The 15,795-nt window shown below is 39.4% G+C and overlaps 1 protein-coding gene across 1 annotated transcript in view; it reads right to left on the bottom strand.

Annotated features, from left to right (window-relative positions):
* Positions 1-15,795, bottom strand: part of ext1b (exostosin glycosyltransferase 1b) — a 380,067-nt gene that overhangs the window by 362,622 nt on the left and 1,650 nt on the right. The gene's annotated exons all lie outside the window — the stretch shown is intronic.

The following is a 15,795-nucleotide window of genomic DNA, read 5'->3' as shown; positions in this document are numbered from 1 at the left end:
ACAGTTTTTAGCACTTTGATAGCTAGTCTACTGACAGATAGAAGTAAAAACTTTACACTACTTTATATTACAAATGGCAACAGCGGAAGATGAATGCCACATAAGAAGGTAGAGAAAAAGAAGAAGCTTATGACTACGGTGACGCCATGGACTACAATGGCAGACGCGCACACATTTTCAGGACTTATGCAGATCCCAAATACACATCAGCAGGTACCAGAAGGTAAGAAAAGTTGGTTTTGCATAATATTGCGAGAGAAAAAAAACGCCAGGTAATATGTCTGCTAACAGGTGCCATTTTGCAGTGCTTATACACACACCATAATAATACTCGTATGTTTAATGCTCCGACAATCCATCATGCGTGCGGCTCCATAGCTTACAGAAGTCGTACTAAAAAAATGTTGACAGATTTCTGAGCGCCGTGTGTAAAGTTCTCTATTCTCAATGGAACATTTAAAGTATTTGGTGTTGTTTACTGCCATCATATTGCAGTATACACATATCTCTTATGTATGACTACCATCTAATGGTCACACTTATTATTACACTATGTACCAAATAAAATTGCTTTGAGGTCAGTAAGCACAACCAGAATTATGCTGTACATTAGGCACACTGGGTTATAAGGGGCACTGTTGATTTTTGAGAAAACGAAAGGATTTTAAGTGCGCCTTATAGTCAGAAAAATATGTTAATCTTTTTTTCCGATTTTATTATATTATTCAAAATTGAGAATAAAATGTCATTACTTGTCCGGGCATAGCTATGAGACAGATAAGCAGTCATATAAGATAAATCAGCATGCAGTTTTTAGTAGCTTTCAGCTAAACACACACACATACACTCACATATCAAAGAGTCCTAATTAGGCTGCATGCACCACGTTCAAACTAATTATACTGCGCATCATTAACATTCTTCATCACGAGGTGATGCGTTATCTAAGAGAGACCAGGCGATCATGAAATATTCATGATTTATTAATCTGACAAGAAGAAAAACAAACATGGGAGCCCAAGCTGAGTGACACCATCTCCTGCCAAGCAGAAAGGTAGCGACATGGTTGTGTCTGCTCCTCGCTCGTCACTCCACGTATCCAAGCAGGAGTCCGCTATCGGGCTACACTGCGGCGCTGACATTCAGGTGGCGGCGGTGTTCCCACTCAAAGCCATGTTTTGGTGAGATAAGCCAGAGAGAAAGTGTTGATTTTTCGTTCCTTTGCTTGGCCCACATCTCCCGCCTCAAACTCCTTTGCTGTTGTGTAGACAAAAATGTCAAAGCCTGCCTCTTCCTTTGGAAACGGCATGAACGGAAATCTGGCAGGACGCCATCGCCAGTCCAATCAAGTGTGTTTCCACATTATTTTGACCAAGATTGGGGAAAGGGAGGAAAAAAAGCGCCAAAGCAATAGTGAGGGAATGAGAGAACAGAGAAAAGTGCATGTCACGCACGCTTCGGAGAGGATATCCCCCCAAGTGGGAACATTTTTGCTGATGAAACGGCTCTAATAATAAAAAAACAAGCAGCACTTGTTTTTTTTTTGTGCCTGTCACCTAAACGCCACATGTGATGCCAAATTACCAATCAAATCTCACTCGCTCTTCGTCTGCAATGTTACAAGTATCCCCTCTTGACATTTCCATTAACGAAAATGTCTTCAAGTACTTTTTTTTCCACGTCCGCCGTGTGACCTTGATGTGTGGTGTGTAAGATAAGCACGACAAATTAGAGCTTGAAATGCAAGAAAACGGTAGATAACCATTTCTTCAGCAAGGAAAGAAAGAGAGTATTTCTAGCCAGGCAATGCAGTGTTTCCTACGGGACTGCCATGCATCGGTTGCGGTGGTGGGTGGCGGGGGAATGGCCTAATTAGAGAGGGGTACCGAATTCAGTACTTTTATATCAGTGGTTCTTAACCTTGTTGGAGGTACCGAACCCCACCAGTTTCATATGCGCATTCACCGAACCGTAATCATAAAATGATGTTATTATATTAAAGAAATACAAATAAAGATATATTTTACAAACGGAAAGTTACAGGAATGGACACATGATTCCATGTTTACATCTCATTGTGCAACATGTGAATGTTTTAGTGGGAACTAAATGAGATATCTGAAAGGGGTACACATTATTTCCAAAGCAGGACCACCCACCCAGACATATAATACTAGTACACAGCTCATGAAAAACAATATGTTGTAGTCATTGTAAGTGGGCCAAAACACTTATATTAGAAAATAATCTCATGGAAATGACCGCTGTCATTTGATTATAATAATAAAACATTGAATTTGTTATTTAGTCAGGTTTGGGACAGGTGTGCTGCAGGTGTGACCACAGTTCATGTGCACATCTGACATCGCTCACATGTGCTCCACTGAATGCTCAAGGAGTTTTTGCTTTTGCTCACACATATGGAAAATTAGAGGGATCATTGTTTGGGGGTATCCACAATACGCCGACAGGGAGAAGTTTTTGTTTGCACAATGAGTCAGGCGTGTCTTGACCTCCGCGAGGGAGGCTCTGCCGAACCCCTGAGGCCGACTCACCGAACCCTTAGGGTTCGATCGAACCCAGGTTAAGAACCACTGTTTTATAGGAACCGACTGAATTCCGTCTGTACTACTAGGTAGGGTATAGGACCACGATACTAATGAGTCATATTCGGTTCTATACACCCCCGCGCACCCCCGTCGTCGTCACGTCGTATCGCTGGTTTACAAGCAGAGGAGCATTTTCGGCAGCGCACAATCACAGAGTACTTACAAGCAAACACAGTGTGTAGACAGAAAAGGGAGAATGGACGCATTTTGGTTTAAAAACTAACGATAAAGGTGAAGCTATAACACTGAAACACCCTCAGGAAGAGGTGCTTTAAAACATGGCTAGCTAGCTAGCGGCTAACGTCCAGTCTGCAGTGTTTCAGCTACTTCTAAATCACTAATCTTCGCCTCCATGGCGACAAATAAAGTACGTTTCTTACAAGTATCGTCCCTGCAGGACGAGGAATAGCTGAACATGCTTCACTACACACCGTAGCTCGCCGGTGTCACAATGTAAACAAATGCCATGGGTGGATCTACACCTAACATCCACTGTAATTATACCAAGTACAGGAGCGTATCTAGTCGATAGTACTATGATTACATTGATATTTTTCTGCATCACAAAATATTTTTTCGTTTTTTAAAAATGTATATTATGTTTATAAACTCAGGAAATATGTCCCTGGATACACGAGGACTTAAATTATGACCATTGTGTGATCCTGTAACTACTTGGTATCGGATCGAAAGCATCCAAACAGCAGGAGAATAAGTGTTTACTACATTTTAACAGAAGTGTAGATAGAACATATTAAAAGAGAAACGGTAAATGAACAAGTAGATTAATAACTAATTTTCTACCACTTGTCCTTAATAATTTTGAGAAAATAATAGAATGAGAAATGTCTACGTCAGCAGCTAAATTAGGAGCCTTTGTTTGTTTACTTACTAATAAAAGACAAGTTGTCTCGTATGTTCACTATTTTATTTAAGGACAAAATTGCAATAATAAACATATGTTTAATGTACAGTAAGATTTTTTGTTAAAATAATGCCAATAATGTCATTTTTTGTGGCCCCCTTTATTTAGAATTGTATCGAAAAGTATCGAAATAATTATATTTTGGTACCGGTACCAAAATATTGGTAGCCGGACAACCCTACTACCAGGTAACGATTCAAATCAAACGGTGCGATATTTCGATACCTTTGTTGCTCTTGACGTCACACTTGGAGAGGAAAAAAAGCACTCGATCAGCACTCGGAGCGGACTCGGCCAAACTACCACTCGGTCATGTTGCAATTGTTCATGCCAACAAAGCACCCCCGACAGAAAGTAAGGCTGCACTTTACTAAAATGTGCTAGCGTGATGCTAATTTATAGGACTGTGAATCTTTGGGCATCACATGATTCGATTCTTGGGGATAACGATTCAGTTCAGAATCGATTCCAAATCTATTTTTGATTTTCTTTAATTGATTAAGAATCGTTACAAATATGAATCGCGATTAATCTGAAAACCGTTTTTTTTACACCTCTACTAATTTACATTGGCTTTACCTTATACATGCTCCTGATTAGCATTAGCAATTTTACATTGCGATTTAAACACCTTCAAATTTGGTAATGAAAACTACAACTAAGATATACGTTACAAACAGCTGATGTGTAATAAGTAGGGGTGTAAAGGTACATGTATTTGTATCGAACCGTTTCGGTACGGGGGTTCCGGTTCGGTTCGGAGGCGTACCGAACGAGTTTCCACACGAACATATAGGGTAGCCGCCTAAGCTAAAGTCTTAACAAGCTGCTCTGCTTTCTGCCTCTGTCTCCTACACAGCTCGTGGGGGCCCGGTTGCCGGTGGGGCGGGGGCGGTCTTCCCGTCCGGTTGCGGGGGGTCTACGGGCCTCTCGGGCGGGGCGTCCCGCCTTTCTGTCCGTGTGGGGTGTGGTCTCTCGCTGGCTTGGGGTCTGGCTGCCCCCTGCTTTTCTCGTGCCTTGTCCTCTGCCGGGTGCGTCTGTCTGCGGCCTGCTGCTGGCCCTTGTGGGCGGCGCGGTGGGCCAGGCTCTGGGGTTCCTGTCGCTGTCCGGCTCGGCTGCGTGGGGGCGGTCGCCCCTGGTTCCCTGGGCACCACACCTACTGTTTGTGGGATGGGCTCTCGGGGAGGCTGGGGCCGTACTATGGCTCCCGCAAACACTGGGAGTCAAATGTATTGTACATGCAAATTCACATATACTCACACACATACATACAGACATACATAGGTACCTACGCTCCCACATACATATACAAATAAATACAGTACATATTTACACACTCAAAGTTCGTACATCCACACGCACATTCATTATACAAACATACTGTATACACATACTGTACATATACATTCACTGTAAAAACATACATATACACATACTGTACATATACACTTACTGTACAAACACACATACACATACTACACATTTACATTCACTGTACAAACACACACAGACATATACTGTACATATACATTCACTGTACAAACACACATATACACATACTGTACATATACATTCACTGTTCAAACACACATACTGTATACACATACTGTACATATACATTCGCTGTACACACATATACACATACTGTACATATACATTCACTGTACAAGCACACATATACACATACTGTACATATACATTCACTGTACAAGCACACATATACACATACTGTACATTTACAAGTACATATGCACACATACACTCATGCACATAATCACGTTTCATCAAACATATATTAACGTTGTTGCCCTAGGGTAAACTGGGTATAACACATGGCACACTGACAAAGCTTAACCTATTGTTACTATAACAATCTACAAGGTTAATGTAGGTTGCTTCTCTTTCTTCCCCTCCATTTTTCTGCATTCTTTCGTATCTCAAGTTATCATTACGTATATGTATTGTTGCATTTGAACAATTGTATTGTTGATAATAAAGGTAAAGTATTGGTATTGTTTATTATCAATAGCACTATTTCTATTGGTATTCATATTGCTCCATTTTTAGTGTAATAATGCTCATTGTAATTTCTGTATTTTTTTAACATTTTCGCTAACTGCTTATTTGCTATTACTTTTACCATCATATTTGTACATGTCGTATTTGCTGATGTTGCTCTGTTGTTGTTGTTGTTGTTGTGTTTGCTGTTGTTGTTTTTGTCTCTCTGTCTAATCCCCCTCTTGTCCCCAGAATTCCCCCCTCTGTCTTCCTTTTTCTCTCTTTCTATCCCCTCCTGCTCCGGCCCGGCTGCACCAAATGATAATATAAATACATTTAATAAAGTCAAAATACAAGTAAGGCAACAAGAGAAGTATCCTACACTTCTCTTTTGTAAAGTAAATCTGAACAGCCGATATGGGCATCTATATCTGCTATATGATTTGCCCGAGAAGCTGGGCAGGACATTATAAAAAAAAATAAAGGATAAAGCCATTGTTTACAGATTTGGTAAATAAATAACCAAAAAATTTACATTTTGTTGTTTTCTTACTGTACCGAAAATGAACCGAACCGTGACCTCTAAACCGAGGTACGTACCGAACCGAAATTTTTGTGTACCGTTACACCCCTAGTAATAAGGTAATAAGTACAATACTGATAGTATAAACACTTTGTAGAGCACAACATAAGACTAGACTGGCACATTCAGTTTAATGTCAAAGCATACTTCCTTGCTACACTGTAAGCAAATACCAGGATTTCACAGCATTTAACAGTATTTTATACAGTAAAATATTGTAATAAATCACGATACCTTCATATTTCAAATTAACTGGTATTTCAGTGAAATACTGTAATCATACTTTCATACTACATCACAACAAATTACTGTAAATACACAAATTTGTCTCTTAAGCGGTTCCGTAGACTACTACTACGTGGCACTATGTTGTTAAAATGAGAAAGTTGTTAACTATAAAATGACTTAGTGTGATGTTACAGCATATAGTTGTAACTTTATTGTAATTGACTGTAAAATCAAAGCTCTGCAGTCACAGTAAATAGCTGTAAAGATATTTCACAATATTTTTTCATAGATGTTAATGTGAGAGTAATGCATTTATTATCCAGTAATTTGCTGTTAATTTACAATTAACATTTTTACAGTGTAGACAACACACCGTAGCCTATACGCTACTGCCATCTAACATCTTACAATTGCAACTGTATACAAAGTATACTATATGATAACAAATTGGACTATAATAAGACAACAATAGAAAACAACTCTATAGCACCGTTATCATAATCAGCTTATTTTTTAAATGTAACTGGCAGACTAAGAACGTATACGGTATGTTAAGAAACGGAGTTATGATACATAGAGCCAGTTGCTGTACTACAGGGGTGTCCAAAGTGCGGCCCAGGGGCCATTTGTGGCCCGCAGCTAATTGTTTACCTACCCGCCACACATTCTGCAAAAATTGCAAAATTGATAATATTGCAAAAATTTAAAAAAACATTTGAAAAAAGTGGAATGAGGTGAAATCTAACAAGAAAAAGTTGCAATGTTAACACAAAGCTGCCATGCAGGCTGTTTTTTTTCTTTTGTCTTTGTTTTTTTGGGTTTTTTTTTGCCATTGCTAAAAAAAAAAAAAGACTAAAAATCTATGTTATAATGAATTATTACTTAAAAAATATCACTTTAAAATGTTTTATTTGGAAAAAATATTGCATATATTGTGTGGTTGCCATAAAAAAACATCAAAGTTTTCTTTGACAAAAGAGCATAATACAAACAAAATAATAGTTCAAACGTAAAATCGACAGATATATCTGAAGTTGATCTCGTAATTTAAGTGTTAAAAGTTAAAAAAAACTAATAAAAATGTATCACTTTATGAGTGGGGGACCTTTTGGATCCCAAATATATTTAGTAGGATTTTATTTAACATTTCACTGTGATTACTCTAAAATATTAAAGAATTAAAATCAATGGTGTCCTGCATTGTTGATCTTTTAGGGCTCTAATTACTAAATACTGCATATTTCAGTTTTACTATAAAAAACAAAGTTGTCTTTGACAGAAAAGGCATAAAACCTTTTTTTTTTTTTTAAACTTTATATCAACCTGAAGTTGATATAGAGATTTACTGTAAGCGTTAAATAAAAAATAAAAAATGTGACTTATTTTTTACATTTTAATGACTGAGACCCTTTATGGTCCCCAGGAGCCCTAAATGTTAAAAAAAAAAAAAAAAATCCATATATTTTGTTAAGGTTTGAAAATTAAACATATCAAAATGGCCCCCGCATGCTTAAATTTTTCCGTGTACGGTCCTCAGTGGAAAAAGTTTGGACACCCCTGCTGTACTAGGCTGTGACATAAAGCCACATCCACAGTCCCATTACGATGTGTTTATAAGCCAGGATTTGTGCTGGCCCGCATGTGCTGTTTTGCAGCATGACTCCAAATAATTACTTGCAATTGGAATGGTAAAGAGACCAACATCAGTGTAAAAGTATGTCTATTACCACGCTGCCTCGGATCTTTACAGTTCCTAAATCTTAAGTAGTAGCCCAGGACACTGTAAGAGTTTAGGTTGTGTCATATAAAGACACTCTTACTACCTCCATAGCCATTTAATGAGCAAAACTTTAAAAATCTTTACATTTTAGTGCAGAGTCAAGGCAACGCATCGGTGGAGCATTCCCAAAACAGCTGTAGCCAGGGGACTGGTAATTAATATACAGTAATATGCATTTTTACAAAGTAAGCACACATGTCTTTGTGTGAAGAATAATGAACACATGTAGGCACATAATTACTACCGAACCCTCTAGACATTATAAAGGGAAAGGGTTGAATTTAATCACCGTTTGTGGAGGCCGATAATCATTTTAATACTACACTGACGCTGCCGGTGCAAGTTATAACAGACATGTTGCACAGTCCAGAACTTGGAAGCAGTTAAACTGATAAAATGTTTCAAATTCCTTTCCTGAGTTAGGGTTGATTTCCTGCACAGTCGCACATAAAATCCCTTAGTGGTGAGCCACTCTTTGTTAATGAACAATTTTCTCACCGTCTGTATTCATTTACAACACACCTGTTCAATTGGTAGATTGTGCATCACTGATAGCAGATTCTATTATGGAAGGGTGTAAGAGGTTATTTATGACCCGGCCTTAATCTAACTCAGAAGTGCGGCAATATTACAATATTGGCATGCTTATTGGAAACATCTGCGGACTATAGATAATTTGGCATTGGTAGGCCTCTTGCAATGGCGCTTGACTATGGAAATAGACCAAAAGGGACTCCAGCTGAAAGCAAACAATCATTGTGAGACGAAGTCAGTTCAGATATTTAGACTAGTCTCTCGTCTGCCCTCCTGCTGGATTCCTTAGGAAAGCGGCATTCCATTGGAAGGCAAAAGGGTCAGAGGTCAGGGGGGCACAGTTGCTCTATGTCCAAGACTGTGTTGTTTGGCTGAATGCAAAAGGATTACAAACCATCAAATCTATAGCATGTGCCCAGGGTGTGTGTTTCACCCCCCAGTCTTTGTGTCGGCAATACAGATCAAGACCCAGTCCTACATATAGGCACATATAGTCTAGCTCTCTCGTCAAAAACTAACAGCTGTTTTGACACGTGTGTGCATTCCTGAGTCTGCAACTCAAGCAACTCTGCGTGGTATGGCCTCCCCACCCTAAGCCTGTTGGATGCATGGAAATCAATTAACTAAAAGGGCTGTGTCAGGGGTTCTGCACAGGATTGTGCAAGTTTACGTTAGTTTAAAACACGGCACTTGATTGAATCCAAACAAGACAGTATATCTTTGGAGTATATTGACTGTCATTGTTGACAATCACTTCCTGAAACAAGCGTGACAATCACTGAGCTGTGGCGAAAGCCGCCAAACCGCATAGTACAAACTTCAAAAACAAAAATTACCGTATTTTCCAGACTATAAGGCGCACTTAAAATACTTTATCTCAAAATTCGACAGTGTATTTGGTACATGGTGTAATGATAAGTGTGACCAGTAGATGGCAGTCAAACATAAGAGATACATGTAGACTGCACTATGATGGCAATATGACTCAATTAAACAACACCAACATTTTATATGTCCCATTGAAAATATAGAACACTACACACAGCGCTCAAAAATCTACCCAAATGTTTTAGTACGACTTCCGTAAGTTATGAAGCCGCACCGCTTGATGTGCTTCAACATATGAGTATTATTGTGGTGTGTGTATAAGGTAAGACATGTTATCTGGCGTTTTGTTTCGCAATATTAATGCAAAAGCAACTTTTCTTACCTTCTGATACCTGCTGATCTGTATTTAGGATCTGCATAAATCCTGAAAAACTTTGACGGCGTAGTCGATAAGCTTCTTCTTTTTCTCTATATTCTTGTTATGTGACATTCATTATCTGCTGTTGCCATTTCTAATATAAAGTAGTGTAAAGTTCTTACTTATATCTGTCAGTAAACTCGCCATGAAAGCACTAAAACATACCGGTGTAGTGAGTTCACATAATTCACCCAAGGAACCTTAGTTATTAGAGAGTTCCGGTCGGACGTTTTTTTGGCGTTGTTGCACTAGTGAGCCACGGACGAGAAGATGCTGCTCCGTTATTGATTTAAGTAAAGTCTGAATGTCATTAAAACAGTTAGCTCCATCTTTTGACACTTCTTCCACTCCCGTCCTTGCACGCTACACCGCTACAACAAAGATGACGGGGAGAAGACGCTGTCGAAGGTGAGCCACGTAAATAAGACCGCCCATAAAACGGCGCATCCTGAAGATGATCTGTAAAACATAATCTATGCAACACTTTCACCAAAGAACCACCATTACATGTTATGTAGACCACAAGGTAGTGTTTTAAATTTAGAAAAAAATCATAACATGACCCCTTTAATGCGCTTTGTAATCCGAATAGACCTGAATAGACCCGCTCATCGGCAGTGCGCCTTTTAATCCTGTGCGCCCTACGGTCCGAAATATACGGTAAATATTGTGCATCCCTAGTAGGGACACAATAAACACCCACCTTTTCTGACATTTAGAGCGGCAGTGGTTTGATAGAGGTCTGTACTCCGTCGTAACCCTGATTTACTTGAACATCTCTGTGATCTGAACACGTATATGCTGCCGCCACAGGTTTCACGTCGCTGTTGTCACTTCGTGTTTAGTGGTGACAAGACACGTCTTTATGACGGCTGTAACAAAACATCTCTGATGCTGTTCTGTTATTGACTTAAGTAAAGTCTGAATGTCATAAAAACAGTTAGCTCCATCTTTTGACACTTCTTCCACACCCGTCCTTGCACGCTACACCGCTACAACAAAGATGACGGAGAAAAGACGCTTCCAAAGGTGAGCCACGTAAATAAGACAGCCCACAAAACGGTGCATCCTGAAGCGACTGTCAGAAAGCGGCTTGAAGATGATCTGTAAAACATCATCTATGCAACATTTTGACCAAAGAACCACCATTACATGCTATGTAGACCACAAGGAAGTGTTTTCCATTTAGAAAAAAATAATAATATGACTCCTTTATTGCGCCCTATAATCCGGTGTGCCTTATATATGAAAAAAGATCAAAAATAGACCATTCATCGACAGTGCGCCTTACGATCCGGTGCACCATATGGTAGGGAAATTCCGGTAATTCATTTAGCTTTGAGTCCAAACAGCAGTGGAACTGAACAAGCAGGGGCACTTTTGTGGTTAAATAAATTAACCACAAAATGTAATAATTTACTTAGAGCGAGTAGGCAGTGCAATACAACTTTCTGATTGGATGGTCCTGAAACTTGGGAAGCTTATTAAGAACATGCAGAAATGTGTGGAACGCCAAATAATTCATGAAATCTTTTGCAAGTGACAAGAAGGTCGGGGCTTATGAAGGGCGATGGATGTAAGGTAGTTCAAGAGGGAAAGAATGACAAATGGACCAACAAGTGCTCGCTTGTGAAGTTTGGTTAGGAGCGCTTGCTAATGCATGACAAATTGGACTGCAAAGAATAGAAGGTTTTAGAGTTCACATCAAGTTCAAGGAGTTACTAACAGCCTTTTTCTACATTGCGGTACAGTTTTCGCCACATTAGCAGTTTTGTGATTTATATTCACAAAATGTGTAACTGGGTTAGCTCGGTAAACAAAACTGCCATGACTGTTTTGTCAACCCAACCCTAAATGCATCACGACTACTCTCCCACCAGATGGTTGCTACAAAAGGGTTACAATTCCAATTGGTTAATTTGGCACCCTTTACGACAACAACATCAAAACTATCCTGTTTCGTGGAAACATGCGTGAACTCTTTCTAAGCCTGACATGTTTGGACATGATTTTTTTCTGCTGAGCAGAAGCTTTATGTGATTTGGCAATACTATAAGTGCCTTAAGGTAATGGACGCATCATTACGCCAGTTGGTGTGTTTACACAAAACTAAACAGCCCATGGAGTGTTTGGTACCTTGACGGCGCTCAGCAAAGAAGGAATGACGTGTCTCATAACCACAATGGTGCCCACGTCCTTGTGCAACGCTCTACCACCATGTCAACTATCCCTTTCATGTGGGCACCAATTCAACTTTCAGCACTAGGCGACATGATTCGGGTCTGACATTTTTTTTAAAAGAGTGGTTTGATTTTAAGTACAAATGTGCAACTCAAGGACCCTCAATCTTTGCCTGAATGGAAATATACACTACCGTTCAAAAGTTTGGGGTCACCCAAACAATTTTGATGAATAGCCTTCATTTCTAAGAACAAGAATAGACTGTCGAGTTTCAGATGAAAGTTCTCTTTTTCTGGCCATTTTGAGCGTTTAATTGACCCCACAAATGTGATGCTCCAGAAACTCAATCTGCTCAAAGGAAGGTCAGTTTTGTAGCTTCTGTAACGAGCTAAACTGTTTTCAGATGTGTGAACATGATTGCACAAGGGTTTTCTAATCATCAATTAGCCTTCTGAGCCAATGAGCAAACACATTGTACCATTAGAACACTGGAGTGATAGTTTCTGGAAATGGGCCTCTATACACCTATGTAGATATTGCACCAAGAACCAGACATTTGCAGCTAGAATAGTCATTTGCCACATTAGCAATGTATAGAGTGTATTTCTTTAAATATAAGACTAGTTTAAAGTTATCTTCATTGAAAAGTACAGTGCTTTTCCTTCAAAAATAAGGACATTTCAATGTGACCCCAAACTTGTGAACGGTAGTGTATGTGTGCTCCTTTTTCCATACTTTCTCATGTCGCCCCTTAACCTTGACGACACGTGTGTGTGTACAGGTGCACACCCACAAGGCACAACGTCGACAAGTACTGTTATCACATGTCTGAGTTTATCCAGGCTTTAAAGGGCGGAGGAACTGCTGGTTGATAAATGCGGATCAAACAGAGATCTTGCATACAAGGGGAGCTTGACAGCGCACCTTGTCTTGTGAAAAGAATGGCGAAAAACTTGTCTATGTCCTACTGAGGCCCAGCGTCCTGTCCAATCGAACATTTGGGCTGTTTTTCCTGAAATGTGCAACTCTGAAAGAAGACCAAAACCAAAGGTACACTGCAGAGGACGCCGGTTCTTAGGAGGACAACATTAAAACACACCAAAACAGCATCCGAAACACAGCAGCTGATCCTGTAGGGCAGGGGTGTCAAACTCATTATAGCTCAGGGGCCGCATGGAGGAAAATCTGTGCGCACGCGGGCCGGACTATTAAAATCATTGAGCAATATTTTCCCGCATCTACTTTGTTTTAGCAATCAAGACTATTTCAGTTGTTTTTATCCTTCTTTGTGGGGACATGGTTGATTGTCATGTCATGTTCGGATGTACATTGTGGACGCCGTCTTTGCTCCACAGTAAGTCTTTGCTGTCGTCCAGCATTCTGTTTTTGTTTACTTTGTAGCCAGGTCAGTTTTAGTTTCGTTCTGCATAGCCATCCCTAAGCTTCAATGCCTTTTCTTAGGGGCACTCACCTTTTGTTCATTTTTGGTTTAAACATTAGACACCTTTTTAACTGCATGCTGTCTCCCGCTGTTTCCGACATCTACAAAGCAATTAGCTACCTGTTGCCACCTACTGATATGGAAGAGTATTACACAGTTACTCTGCCAAGCTCTAGACAGCAACGGCAGTCAACAACAACACATCATTTGCAGACTATAATTACTGGTTTGCAAAAAATATTTTTAACCCAAATAGGTGAAATTAGATCATCTCCCACAGCACACCAGACTGTATCTAACGGCACAGTGGTTGAAAAACTGCCATAGATAATGAATTCTCAGGCCGTATCTGGCCCGCGGGCCTTGACTTTGACTAGAGCTCTAGGGAATCATGATTATCACTGAGACAAACATTAAGACCTTTCAAAATTACAGGTAATCAACTTACCCTGGGGGCTGACTAGAAAAGATGACACCTTCAGACATAATCCAAGTAGTAATTGAAGCATTATGACTGATGTATTTGCACTAAACACCTCCATGGCTGAGCCCGACATGTTAACACGCACACAAAGCAGACACTTAAAGGATGCTCATTTTGAGCTTGTAGAAGACAAAAACAGAGGGATGTGCAAGGAGCCTATTTACTTGGCAGTTGCTATTTCCTGCATGACCATTTAAACTTAAATTTGGGTTGTCACAATCTCATAATCAATCAGAACACCTCACACAAATGAACACTACTCTAGTTCCGCCTCTATTGCAGGATTATTCAACTAAATTGTTCTAGGGGCCACATTTCCATAAAGCTAAAGACTAAGAGGTCGGACCTCTCCCTTCACTATTATTCCTCTGCCATGGACATTTGGTCTATTTCTATTATCAGTTACACATTTCGGAAGAATTATGCAAAACGCATATGTTGTGAATTCTGGCCTTTAGGGCAGTGGTCCCCAACCTTTTTTTGTACCACGGACCGGTTTAATGTAGGCATTACTTTCAAGGACCGGCTTTCCACTTGTGCCAGATAACTACAGCAAGAATAAGTGCATGAAAAATACAACTCAATATAAAAGCTGAATTAGTGAGAGCCCTGGGTGTGTTTCTTTGCAATGAAATGCAGATGGAGATCAGTCTTTGGCTACAATCTGTCACTTTTCTATCTGATATGTTCATTAATGTGCATTGTATCATGTCACAAAGTTATAACAAATATTACAAATGGCAACTTCCTATGAAGAGTTTTATTGTACATCCGTAAACAAGCTCATTGGTGTGTCTAGTGCACAAGTGCCAAACTCAAGGCCCGCGGGCCAGGTCTGGCCCTCCACGTCATTTTATATGGCCCGCAAAAACCTGGAAATAATACTTTATTTTCTTACTAAAAGGTATTAGGTTTTTTTTTCTAGTTTGACAGAGAAAAAATGTGTGTCCAATATTGCAACAAATATTATATTATCTAACTTTGTTGGCCAAAATCCAAATAAATACTTAAATATCTGCTTAACTTATGATTTCGAAGCAAGTTATCCATCAAAAAATGATCAATAGATTTTACTGTAAAATGTAGGTAATTTTATTTTTTACAGCAGTTGAAACAAAACGACCAATGTTTGTTTTTTTACAGTAAAATTCTGTCGACTGAGCTGTCAGTTTTTTGTTTTTATTACTGTAAAATCCACGGTTGATAATTTTATGGTACCACATTTTATTATGGTTAAAAAACTTGCAGCTGAGTTGCCAAAATAAAATTAAACAGCGGTACTGTATTTCTATTTACAGTAATATGTTGTAAACAATGATAATAATAAAAGAAAAACACCATACCATTTATTACAGTAAAAGTCTGGCAACAAAGCTGCCAGTTTTTTTTCTGTAAAAACAGTGGTAAAATCCGCAGATTTTGTTTAGTCTCTGCGTACGTTTTTTTTTAAATATTTAAATTTATAGGCAAATTCATTTATTATTTACTGTTACAAGCCCTCAATGAAAACAAGTTTGACACCCCTGGTCTAGCGGGACAGGCCAAAGTTAAGTCGGAGAAAATGCAGTCCTTTATAAATTTAATGTTTCTCACCGGCCCGGTAGCAAATGCGTCACGGACTGGTACCGGTCCCCGGACCGGTGGTTGGGGACCACAGCTTTAGGGGGTTAAAATGCCAATGCAAGGACCTTCAAATGTGTTTTGGTCCGAGGAGCGCTGGTGTTTGTCTGAACCGGCATGGTGTCAGTTAAATTGCTCTATTGGTTCTGGTTGACAGCTCCAAAAA

The sequence above is a fragment of the Entelurus aequoreus genome, linkage group LG20, assembly GCF_033978785.1.
Source record: "Entelurus aequoreus isolate RoL-2023_Sb linkage group LG20, RoL_Eaeq_v1.1, whole genome shotgun sequence".
Taxonomy (NCBI): domain Eukaryota; kingdom Metazoa; phylum Chordata; class Actinopteri; order Syngnathiformes; family Syngnathidae; genus Entelurus; species Entelurus aequoreus.
The sequence above is the reverse complement of the archived record's forward strand: the minus strand, read 5'-3'. Positions and strand labels throughout refer to the sequence as shown.